Source organism: Acanthopagrus latus, chromosome 2 (genome assembly GCF_904848185.1).
Source record: "Acanthopagrus latus isolate v.2019 chromosome 2, fAcaLat1.1, whole genome shotgun sequence".
NCBI classification, from domain to species: domain Eukaryota; kingdom Metazoa; phylum Chordata; class Actinopteri; order Spariformes; family Sparidae; genus Acanthopagrus; species Acanthopagrus latus.
The window spans coordinates 19,626,006-19,639,264 of NC_051040.1; the positions used below are offsets into that span (position 1 = coordinate 19,626,006).

Consider the following 13,259-nt stretch of genomic DNA (forward strand, 5'->3'; position numbering starts at 1 on the left):
AGCTCTTCACCTCACCCTGCCTGTTGTTCATCGTGTTCAACGATTCAGCTTTTACCTGCTCTCTGTCTGGTGTCGGCTTTTGGGTCTGCTGCCTTTCCCATCTACGAAACGTCAAACCCTGTACGCAGTAGTGTCACTGTCACAAATATATTACAAGCAGCAAAAATAAAGGCTGTAGTTACTCGGTGAACTTAACAGGGCAGAGGAAACTCTTCGGGGGAAACAGAACTGAACTCCTGTCTTCTGAAATAAATATGTTTAGACAGGGTCGCCGGATTTAGCAGGAGGACGGCTGTGAACTATTTAACTGGATGAATCTGGATTGTGTGTGTGAATGTTTGATGTGCTGAACACAGAACATTAATTGTCCTGAAATACCAACTGATCCTGTTGGCGGTGAAGTCTATACACATGTTGTTTCTGCTGCTGGAGGCTTGCTGCAGGTAATGTCATTAATATGTCCCTCACTAAGGATAGATTTCACCCACCTGCATCCCACTGTTATTGAGAGGAACAATATTTATATGACTCATCCTGCCTGATCCAGACATCACTATCACACAGCGGGACGCACAGCAGCGCTCCTCCTCCAAAGGTTAGATATAAGTGTAATGTCCCACATGGAATCAAACAGAGACACTGGTTATCAAATGGGGGGGGGGGGGGGGGTGTCGCTCAGTGAAGCGTCACTAATTGATAGCTTGATATTTAAACACACCCATGACTAAATTAAGAGTACAGCCCTTTTGAGCTCTGTGCTCCACTTTGTGCCCAGATTATCTGCTGTCTAACTAGTAAAAAGGAGTTAGACATGGCCAGAATTCACTTGCGCCCACGGTGTCCTTGCATGACCATTATCATGCTTTTTATTACGCTTATTAAGCATGAAAAACTATAAACTAAACCATTTATCATTTCTACGTACTCACTTTTAAGCTCTTGAATATTTACGATAAATATACATCTATTTTCGGTATGGGTTCGCAATGAGGTCCGCAACAATCCTGGTTGTTTTGCATACCGCTGGAGTTGAGAATGTTCGAGTAGTTAGTTGCAGTTGTTTAAGTGTTGCCTAAAAGCCTGAGGATGTAAGAGTCTTATTTCCAAAGTGAACAATTCTCAGTTTAAAGAGACTCCCAAGACTTCCACGGAGACTGCTGCTGCGACAGAGTCACACTCGCTTGAACAGTAGCCTTATTGCCATCAGGCAACACATTAGTTCACAGTTCATCACACATCAGAGCAGTTTTCCTTTGCAATTCCATTACAAAAAAATAGAAAATAAAAATGTGGATAGTATCAAAAGAACCGGTCCACTCCACTCCATTGTTTCCCTTCTGTTCCACCAAAGTTCTTTTGGTAAAGTACCCTTTGGAATTGTACACCACTCATTGTAAATGTAGCTAAACATGACATCTATGTTGTTACTTGCTTTTGGGAAACAACAGGAGAGACTGGCCCTAATTCTGAGAGGCTGCTGCATTATTAACTGACAAACTTTGCATGAAAAAAGGCTGCAGGCAGCAAGACCAAGGACGACTGGTAACAACCCTCCCTACATTTACTAGTATTCTGTAGTGGAAACACAATGCAGATCGGGCATTTACAGTTACCACAGGTTACGTATGGGTTCATAGGGTTATACTGGAAAAGTACTTTGGCGGAAACAAGTCCAATGAATAATGCATTAAAGGGCAGAAAAATGTTTTACATGGCAGCAGGTTTCCAAAATGATTCACTGCTTTGAAATGAAACCTTCAATGTAGCCGTACGGAGGGCAAGCTCAGGCTGTACAACCGGCCTTTTCAGTCAAGCTGTTCAAAGGATTGTGGAGCGGTGGCGTCATAGCTGTTGGATTACTGACCTGATGATGAGGTGAGTAACTGGGTTCAATATGAATTAGACATGAATTGCAAATGTGCATTCTAAATGTGTCCACCAGTGTTCTTCTGTTTTCACTCCATGTTTCGGCATGTACGAGTTCATTCATGAATGAAATTACCTCAGGGTCTTTTATTTCTATATTCCTTTATTCTTCTGTATATTTCATAGTCATGTGCATGCTATGACTGTGTGTTTTCTCTTTGCTAAACCACTAGCTCTGATTCCCTTCTTCTCTGTGGTCTGTGGCCCAAAAGGAGCAGTGCTGCAATTATTGATGAGCTTCGCTCATCAATAATTTAGCCATACATCTGATTAGCCAATAGGATTGATGACAGAGCTCTGCACTGAATCCTCACACATCAATCCTCTGCTTGGCCTTGGGCTGTTGTTATCTCTCCCTTCCATGTCGTTCAGCCTTTTCTTTCTTTGTCTCTGTCACTCTGTCTGTTTCTCTCTCGGCTTTGCTTTTATTTTTTTTGCTTACTTCTTTTTTTTTTTTTTTTTTTACCCCTCTCTCTCTGTCTGCCTCTGACCTCTTCTCTCCTATCTGTCCAATCACTCTTCATCACAGACATCCCACTGCCTCGCTTTATTGTCCTTGCAAGTCATTGATACATGTGTAACTGGCTGCCACTTTGTCCTGAGAGCGCCCCACTGACATCAACAGGTGGCAAATGTCACTCTGGCCTGAAGACGAGTGGGAACAAGTGAAAGGAGATGGAGGTGAAACTGCAGGGGTGGGTTGTCCTGTGTGTGTTTGTGTCACAGGAGAGTCGGGAGAGATTGAAGCGCGGGGAAAGTGAGAGAGACTGAGTCAGTGGGTATTCGGATGGAACAGAGAGCCTTTTCCAGGACAGCGGGGATCGATAACCAGGCTGCCTGCACTCACAACCCCCATGAGCACAGTAGAAGCCCAAGAAGTAAAGTGTGTGTAAATTTGTGCATGGGTGAACACCCCCCCCCTTCCCCATCTGTGTGTAGTTTAGGTTGTGCGAGCGACTGTGTTTGTCTGTGCTGCCGTCTGCGGGGCAGAAGACCGAGCAACAGAGAAGGCAGGGAAGAGAACTTGCCAGCAAGAGCCAAAGTGTTAATTACTTATCGATCCAATTTGGCAGATGACTCCCTAAAAATGCGGAGGGCAGCTCAGAAAGGAGAGAGAGGAGACAATCTACCGTTCAAAAGTCCCTCGGACTCCCATCTCTGCCTCGCTAAATGTTTACTACCAATACCTGGCCCCTGAGCCATGCCTGGCTGCACTGCTTACTGCCTCCTTATCACTTCCCGGCTATCAGACTCCTCTCCTCTCTCTGTTTTACTCTCATTCCACATTGCCTGCTTTCATTCTATCCTTCACATCTAATCTATGTCCTCTCACCTCTCACTTTTTCTCCCTGCTTGGCATTCCCCCACTCTCCCCAGGATCTTCAGTGAAATCAGCATCTCTATCAGAAAAATTTAAGAGACAAATCCTACAGCATAAGGAACTTGTTTTCAACCTTTTTGTTTTTACCACAACACTCGTGCTCTTCCCCTCTTTTCCTTATCATCTCTCTCTCTATTTGCATCTCTGTACTGCCTCTCCCGTTATTTTTGCTTTTCATGTTTGCTACTAAAGGGCTGGTGACTCCTTTAACTAAATCCCCTGCCTGCAAGAAATGGCGTTCCACTGTAAAGGTTGGATAAAGCAGCACCCTGCTGTGGACTGTTTGAATACCAACTCTCTCTTCCTGTCTTCTGCCCCACAGCTGAGACTTTTTTTTTTTCCCCCCAGGAATACTGTCTACATAAAATAAGCCATGACAGTCATAAAATTGTGCACACAGTTTGAAAAAAAAATTAGCCTAAATACTCACTCCAACATTTAAAGGACTCACTTTCTATTGGATAATGTATATTTAGAAACAAAGCTGCCGTGTAGAGAAACAAAGGGACTTTCATTGACGTCAGAAACATGTTTTTGTATTACTCTCTCCAATAACTCATTTAAAATGCATCAGTTGCAGTTTGGTTTTCAAGTGGTGAAACAAGGTGCTCAACAATCATTAATGTATGCAACATTGATTTGTACCTTAGGTAGCGATTCAATTCAGTAAGAGAAGGTGCAAAAAAAAACCACAGAGCAATCATTTTGGTTTAAAAAAAACAAAAAAAAACTGTATTGAGAAAATGATTTAACTTTTTTTTCACACGCACACAGGCATGCACAAAAAGTAAGATAGAGAACTTACAAATGAGACTTGGCTGACAGAGGTGCTTTGAGCAGAATGCTAACCTTAGCATGCCTTTTTAGAAAAAAAGAAAAGCTGAGGCTGATAAGACGTTATAAGTTTGCTGCTAGCCAGTCATAAACCAAAGGACTGTACAAATTATATTTGAACCTGATGATGAGTTAGCAGAAAGGTCATAGGATGGCCAAAGTTTTTACGATTCATCCTCATGGAGACGTCAAGTGTCTGTGCCAAATTTCATGTCAATCCATCCCATAATATTTGACATATATCAGTCTCTTTTAAATGGGGATCACCGAAGGGAACCATGACATTGTCCTTGAGGGCCTTGGTGCTCCACAGCACATTTCAGGGTGACTGATCTGAGTGTACGCCTAATCTGATGCAGAACCCAAAAATATCAACTTCATGGTGATGCTTAAGTGGGAGAAGTCATCGAGGTTCCAAGGATTCATCCTCAAACGACCATGAATGATATACAAGTTTTCAATGCATCAAACAGTCCTTTTTACATTGCCATCTATTTGGGTCTACTATTACTGTGGATCAGAAATAATCACTCATAGACTACTTGCATTATAGGTATGACATGGCATAGTTTCAGCAGTGATATCTGGGCCCGCTGTACTTGTTGAATAAGTCTGACGAGATGATTTGCAAGTATTTTCACATGACAATATACAGTAACTCATGAATATATATATATATATATATATATATATATATATATATATATATATATATATATATATATATATATATATATATATATATATATATATATATATATATATATATATTTTATGACATGCTGACAGAAAATATCATAATTTCATGTCATTTATTTTCTTTACATATCAAGTTTAGATATTTTAAAATCTCCAAGTGCTGTAATTACGCTATTGGATGAATAACTTGAATAAGTGCCCAGAGTCAAATTAAATAATTACATGGTAAATGTTGGCTGGTTTGTTAAAAGAAATAGAACACAATGATATAAATGCATTCATTAAAAGAAGCACAGATAAAAACAATGTTGGATATTAAGTGTGAAATGAGATCCAAGCAGTCAGTAAACAGACTCTGCCTCCTGCTGCTGAATCATCACTATAGTGTTGTGTAAAACTGCCGCTGGTTGCTGACTGATGGTCTGATCTGTTCACAAACCAGGTCTTGTTATGCTTTGCCGTTGTTTTTTCTTCTTTTGAATGACAGCCTTCAAAGGTTTCTTTTATCTAATTATCCTGGATGGGCATTCTTATATCTCCAGATAATTGCAAATCTGAAGGGTTGTTCAAGCTGTTTTTGTTTGTACCTGTTATATTGGGAAATCATAATGACGTACGATTGAAAACGTTCTGCATCATCTACTACTACTCTCCTAGTCAAGCCACATTCCAGATACACTATATTGCCAAAAGTATTCGCTCACCTGCCTTGACTCGCATACAAACTTAAATGACATCTCATTCTTAATCCATAGGTTTTAAAATGACATCGGTCCACCCTTGCCTCGTCTGGGAAGGCTTTCCACGAGGTTTAGGAGTGTGTTTATGGGAATTTTTGACCATTCTTCCAGAAGCTCATTTGTGAGGTCACACACTGATGTTGGACAGGAAGGCCTGGCTCTCAGTCTCCGCTCTAATTCATCTCAAAGGTGTTCTGTTTGGTTGAGGTCAGGCCTGTCAAGTTCATCCATACCAAACTCTCTCATCCATGTCTTTATGGACCTGGCTTTGTGTACTGGTGCACAGTCATGTTGGAACAGGAAGGGGCCATCCCCGAACTGTTCCCACAAAGTTGGGAGCATGCAATTGTCCAACATCTCTTGGTGTGCTGAAGCATTCAGAGTTCCTTACACAGGAACTAAGGGGCCATGCCCAGCTCCTGAAAAAACAACCCCACACACCATAATCCCCCCTCCACCAAACTTTACACACAATGCAGTCAGACAAGTACCATTCTCCCAGCAACCGCTAAACCCAGGTTTGTCCATCAGATTGCCAGATGTAGAAGCGTGATTCGTCACTCCAGAGAATGTGTCTCCACTGCCCTTGAGTCCAGTGGCGGCGTGCTTTACACCGCTGCATCCAACGCTTTGCATTGCACTAGCTGATATATGGTTTGGATGCAGCTGCTCGGCCATGGAAACCCATTCCATGAAGCTCTCTACGCACTGTTCTTGAGCTAATCTGAAGGTCACATTAAGTTTGGAGGTCTGTAGCGACTGGAATTTACTCAGCCCCTGAGAGTGACCCATTCTTTTACACATGTTTGTAGAAACAGTCTGCATGTCTAGTTGCTTGCTTTTACAAAGCTGTGGCCATGGAAGTGATTGGAACACCTGATTTTGATTATTTGGCTGAGTGAGTGAATACTTTTGGCAATATAGTGTATCTCATGTCATATTAATCTTTCCTCTTCTCCCACTAGTTCTTTCAGTGTCCGACTCACTGGCTTAAATTCTTCACCGTTGGAAAAAAAAAAGGTCCAACTTCTTCAAAACACTAGAGGGCGGATTAAAGCAAGGACCTTGAGAATTTGACCGTGCACTGGTTTTCCACTCGTGCTGGCGCTGATTTTAAAAGTGCCCTTCCTTTTGTGTGACATGTTACATGATCTTGCCCCACCATATTTAATAAAGTTCATAACATTCTACACTCCTCCACACACTTTGAGATCTCAGTAGGCAAGCCCCCTCGTTACCTAAGAACTGAGAGTTAATCCTGTTGAAATTGAGCCCAGTTCTAACTGTGTTCTCCCACTGGAATTAGCTCCCATCTGCTCTTAGGGAAACTCACTATTAGTGCTCTTTAGATGAGGACGCAAAGAGACAGTTCAATCCCAAATCAAAACTACATTTAATACATATTTTTCCTTCTTGTTGTAGAGCTATTTATCCACCTAGATTTTTCTGGTGTGAGTTGCAGAGTTTTGGAAATAAGACCCATAGAGATGTCTGCCATCTCCAAAATAAAAAGGAAATAGATGGCACGCTGCTTATGGTGTTCAAAGAAAAATACATTTGAACTAGTAACAATTTTGTGATGGGATCATGCCAGCTGTAATGCCTACCAATACAGTACGTTCACGTTCCGACTCACAGCTGTTCTGTAGCCATTATGGTCACTATATTATTACAGTAGAGTGGTCAGGACTCACAAGTAGGAAAGCACACATCCACAAAATCAGTTAGTTTGATTTCAGCTACACACCTGTGTTTGTCATGATGCCATTGGGCTGCAAAAGTCTGTCAGTGGACAGACATCTAAACACTTGGCACTCCAAACCTCTTCTGTGGTAGCTGATGGTACATAAGGTGTCTCTGTATACATTTTGACTTGGTGACACACATACACCCACAGAAATTTAAGAGGTGAAAACATTACCATCTAACACTCTGGCAGCTGGCAGCAACTTAACATCAACATCTCTTGCCAACATCATGACCTGGTTATTTGAGATAATCCACAAACTTGTTGTAAGCAATTTTATTTGCAAGCTATTTTCTTTCTGTTTCACTGTGCAGAAGAAAGTGTGTCTTCTATTAATGGAAGAGAGGATAGCTAACTATTTAATGTTACACCTAACCCAACTACTCTAGACATTAAGGTTTATATCCCATGCTGTCACAAGCACAAGCCTCCCGTCAATGACTAGATGCACGCTTTCGTCTTCATGTTGATACGGTGTAATTTTCCAGAAAGGGAAGAGTTCCTCACTAAAACTTGTTAGGTCACACCAAAGCTATCTAGATGGATCCCTTTTAAAATATATATAGCACATGACCTACAGACCTTGTTATCTTAGAGTGCAAGGGGTGTGCAAAGCAATGCAAAGAATTTAATGAACGTGTTGGCTGTAAATTGACTTTGGTAACAGGGACTTTTGAGCACAGTGGACGAAATGTGTCTCTGAGAATTCTGCCCTCTAGAATCATTCTGATGGAGCCTATAGTACAACATTACTCCTACCAAAAGGTTATGATACCTAAAAGTACAAAAACTACTTAATAACCATTTTCCCACTCTGCCATTCTGAAAAGATGGACCCAGATAAGTGCAACTTTGTACTTTCCTATGAATGCCTCATGCATCAAGGACACACCTGTCTGCCACTGGAAATATTGAACATGAATCTTTTTTTAATGTTATGATGGAGAAGGGTGTAGAGGGATGTTGGGTGCTGGGTCCAAAGCAGATGGCACCCAGATTATATCCATCACATCAGATTCACATCACATTGTAACAGCCTCCTGGTAAGCTCCTTTCTTTTCCATTTGATTTTGCAGACTGGACATTCAACACACAAACACACATACATACATACATACATACATATACACACACAGACACACACACAGATCAACAAAAGTGCACAGAAGTAAACAAAGGAAAATGAGACAGTATACTTAATGACACTTTTTTTCTCTCAAAAAAAAAATCAATGGAAAAATTCTTGCTGTAGAACTTACACCATTACACATAATCCAGTGAGGACTTCAAATGTTATCTTATAGTTTCCTAAAACATGTTTTACAAGTTCTTCCATCGTAGCAGTAAGCCAACCCAATGACACAAATCTGTAACTGAACTGATCTATTTTGTCTCCTAGAATAAGCAGGATGCGACACAATGGGAAATATATACATATACAATATGAGGGCACACTGTGATTTTCAGGCTGGGTGCAAGTCGAAAGAAGAAAGTCCTGATGCACAAGTATCCATAACTTATTTTTGAAGATGACAGTAAAGCCTGGGCAAGAAAGGGTAACATCTCTTGGTAGGGTTAGACCTAATCATGATATAGAGCTGTGTTAAGTATGATGCAACAGGGAGCCTCCAAGTGTAAAGCTAAGGTACTGCAGTAGGTCATCTCGACAACTTGACAGGGTCAAACGTCAAGGCCTGGTCATGAAGCACATCCTCTGCATTGCAGAAACAGGCTGTCAAAGGCATGAATAGTTGCCTAAAAAAACATCTGCGCTGAGCTGCAGGAAGCGACGAGCCTTCCAATCATGTGGTGCATAGCTGGAATCACCAGTGACTACCTGGCATGGGACAAATAGGGATTGAGGTACAAAACACTGAAGATTTGGATCACTGTGATAAACTACAGATGATCTAATGAACAGAAGGTTGTGGCAGCCAACCAAGACATTCATCATGGACAAACAGGAGAGCTAGCACCTGTGAAACACGGACATGATCATGCCACAACTGAACAGAGCATTCAGCATTTTCAGTACCACTGGGCTGAAAACCTAATTTACAATTTACGCCGCAGACTAATGAAAATAACAGCTTGAGTTTACCAGGTGTTAGTCCAAGATGTCGCTGTTCGGTAGATATCGAAGATGGAAGCAACACAGTACATAAGAACAACAGAAACATCAGTCAGGAAATAAACTATACATCTTTTTTACATTAGGTTACCACTTTTTTGCCAGTTTCACATGTATCTACAATGCAAATCAACCACCAGTTGTCTAGCATCAAGTGACTAGTGTTGTTGGCATGGCATCCGGTGAGTCAGTCTACACGTGTTGCTATTACTACTGCATGTAGATGCCAGTGTGTGTAAGGTCACGCTGATCGATGAGGTGACTGATTCTTCATCCATAGTGAAGGCTTTCATCCCACAATAATGGCTTTCATCCCACAAGACTTAAAAACTGCCCAACTTTACTGGCATTGAGTCCAAGATGCTAAAAAAAAGGGAAAAAAGCAAGAAAACACCTCCACATCGGGTAATAAAAGTGTCTGCGGCTAGCACTACCTTGCTAAAACTTTTCTGGGGTGATAATTCCACTTAATTGTTCCAGCCTAAGACGAAGATCTGCCAACTATTCTCCGGGGTGATGAGGACCATATGTTGCCTGTAAAAACACTGAGTGAATACTGATACTAGCCTGACAATGCAATTTCTGATGGAGATTAGGCAGCTGCAGAGTCTATGTAACTAATACTAAAAAGCATCCTCATAGCAAGGACGTACCATAGTAGAAAAGTGTGGAATATACAAAAATCTTAAGCAGGTACTATCAACCTTTATGGATCTGACTAAATACTGGACCTTAAGATGAGGCATGTTCAGTCCAATCAGAATTTCTCAGTGGGCACATTACAAAATTTTCTAGAGTTATGCAGCCCACTGAATAAACAAAGCCACTACCCTAAGTTCCGACTCTGCCCATAGACATTTGATTTTGATGATGTTATAGAATTTAGGTGTTTTTTCTTGGCTTGGAGAAGGTTTCACACAACTAAAAAACCTCCACGGATCAAAAATTTGTGATAGTCATATTTGGCCTTGTTTGCAGTTTGACGTGTCCTGTCAACAGTCTTACAGGCATCTCTTTCACAATGGTGCTCTGTGAGGAAAATGCATTTTGGGCCCAAAGGGAAAAGCTTCCAAAGGAAAGTTGTCTGGGCAAAACTGGAAGCAATGCTGACTGGCCCCACTGTATCCAGGCCTTGATAATAAATTCATGTAATGAATCCACAGAGAATTATTGCTCGACCCAGTAATTCCCCTCGGCTATGAGGAGTGTTTAAGCTCATTGTTTCGGTTTTCCTGCCCAAAACTTTACTAATATGCTCCATTGTTACTGCTCTCGTCAATACCTAGCACTATGCGTGTCCTTAAGTGCTGCAGGTTTAACACTTCATCACTATCTGTAACTTTGTGTGCCTCTGTATGGCGGTTGCCATGGTTTGGTGGACTGCGCTCCACATTGTGCTATGAACTGGCCAACCAAATCAGCACAAAGTGACAGGCAGGAAAGCAAACAAACAATCACAAACACACATTCACAGCCTTTTTACCATCAGTGTGAGCCATATCAGATTCGGATGAAGTGTATGGCTGTCAAACTTAGATGGATTTGCCCGCGACACACATAAAAATGTGTTTCTGTCTGAAAGTCAGATGGATAAAAAGTGAAATCCATACATTTGTGAATATATGTGAAATACTTACTATTCCGCACAATGCATGTGCTTTGCCAGCCCTTCCGACATCCTCTTTTCAGTTGTACAGCATACAAAATCATACTCATACCCCAATAGAACGCAGTTCAACTGCCAAAAACTCTATTGCAGGGAAAGACTGTGCAGATGATTGACTCCCTTTTCAGTATTTACTTTTCTTGTCTGAGTTCTGTGACTCCAGCTTAACTTTCTGACCCCCAACTAAAACCTCCATATCCCGGTCTTCTGAATCTTATACATCCAACCACTCTCTCATTTATCCCTGTCTCTCTCTCTGTCTCTCTCTCTCTCCAGATGGAAGTTGAAATGAATCTAAATTAATGAATATCATTACAGCCTCTTAAATAGCCGCGCTGTATTACTAACCCTTCTCGGCTTTATCTCCCTCTGCACATTGGTCCCAGACAACCAAACCTTTCTGGGAGATACAGATAGAAAAGGCTAACTACTGTTTTATTTTTTTCCCCCTTCAAATGGAAGGAAATGCTCACTCTTTCTTTCGGTGGGGGAGCGAGCCATGCCATAATGAGTTTTGTGCTTAACGAGGGCAGTCTAATGCCTGCCGACATGTTTTTACTGCCGATATCTGTGTCCTACAGTCTGTTCACTTTTAGGCAACATGAGCCACCCAATGAATAACATTTTATATTGTTTTTAAAATGAGCTTGATATTTTGTATGTGAGTGTTTTTCAGTTTTTCTTTTTTCCCTACGGGGATAGTTAAATTATGAATTAAATTTCCCTTCATTGAAGATTTATTTGCCACTTGTTTTCCAGCAGAGTATCAAGCAGCTGTGTGTTCTTCTTCTTCTACAAAAAACATCTCTGCTAAATAACTAAATAAGGAAAATTGGCCTGCCAAAATTGGAGTCCTGAAAATCTTCCAGAAAGTTAATGACTGACGGACTGATTACATCTCCTAATATGAGAATGGGATGGTGAATAATATTTCAGGCTTTCTTTGGTTTAAAGAGCTTGAAATGTGAATCATAAACTTTGTATTCATGCAAATTGTAATGTAAGTGGCTGATTCATATTGACTTGAGCATTATCACAAATCTGAATATTTATATTAATAGCCATCCATGCGACTCTACTCATATGACAAACCCGAAAACAATCAAAAACCCATTTCAAACCTCTGGTTTGAAAATAAAGCAGGATATGTGGATTTTGTCTTTGCCAACCAAAATTATATCAATCAGAATCTGGTATTCTTGTCTCGGTTACCTGTACGTTTCAGAAGCAGATTCTAGTTAGAAAAATATGCCTTGAGCTACTGTATACTGCAGACATGTAACTCATGTGAGCTGGTGTGTAGCATTAGCCCCTCCAGCTGTGACCTTCCTGATGTGCCAAATTCTTCCAACAGAGACCTGACTTTTGCCTTCAGCGGTTTCAGGCTTTAAAGCACCTCTTCCGGGGAGAATAAGCCAACAAAATCAATATTGTGTTTTTTTCAAAAAAACCTGCTATGAAGCTTTTTTTAAGGGATATGTCTTTTATCAGAGTAGGGTTGGGGAGATATGTTTTTTTGTTTGTTGTTTCATCAGCCACCCTTGGATAAACACAAGCAAAAATTAAAAAAAAAAAAAAAAAAAAACCTGCGACAGTACACACACATTAAGTTTATTGACAGTATTCGTAATTATGTTGCAGTCAGTAGTCATAGTGTAAAAGAAGTGCAAAGTTGCATTGCTAGCATCATGGAGCGCACTGTGTTTGATTACCATTCATTTGAAGAGTGAATGAGTGAGGTGTCTTTGGTTTGTACTGTGATGAAGTGGCACCTTGTTGGACATAGTTTATAGTTGTATGCTGCAATTGCTTCATAACACAGATAACAGATGAGTGGAGTAAATAAATAGTAGTAAAAGAGTTTTACAAATCAAAGAATTGTTCTTGCATTTGAAATTTAATACACAAGTTTCAAATTATTTCAGGGAAAAAATGGTATTGGCATGCTCACAAATACACACAAATACAAACATACAAACACATACACAACTTTCCCATTCCAATTTTACGGAAAATTACCTGCTGGTGTCGATGCTGTTCCCAGTGTGCTAAATTTCTTCTCAGGGTGTTAAATGGTGACACAAAGATGTGTTGGAAAATTGGGTTGTAAATCAGCTCTCCATTATTCAAGTCTC

At 40.7% G+C, this 13,259-nt stretch overlaps 1 long non-coding RNA gene across 9 annotated transcripts in view; it reads right to left on the bottom strand.

Annotated features, from left to right (window-relative positions):
- LOC119011929 overlaps positions 1 to 13,259 on the bottom strand; it is a 48,582-nt gene that overhangs the window by 25,386 nt on the left and 9,937 nt on the right. Inside the window, exon 2 of one of the 9 annotated variants that reach the window (XR_005072312.1) lies at positions 3,260 to 3,326. The exons of the other annotated variants lie outside the window; for them this stretch is intronic. This is a non-coding gene — a long non-coding RNA (uncharacterized LOC119011929). The remainder of the gene's footprint in view (positions 1 to 3,259; positions 3,327 to 13,259) is intronic. 9 annotated transcript variants of the gene reach the window in all.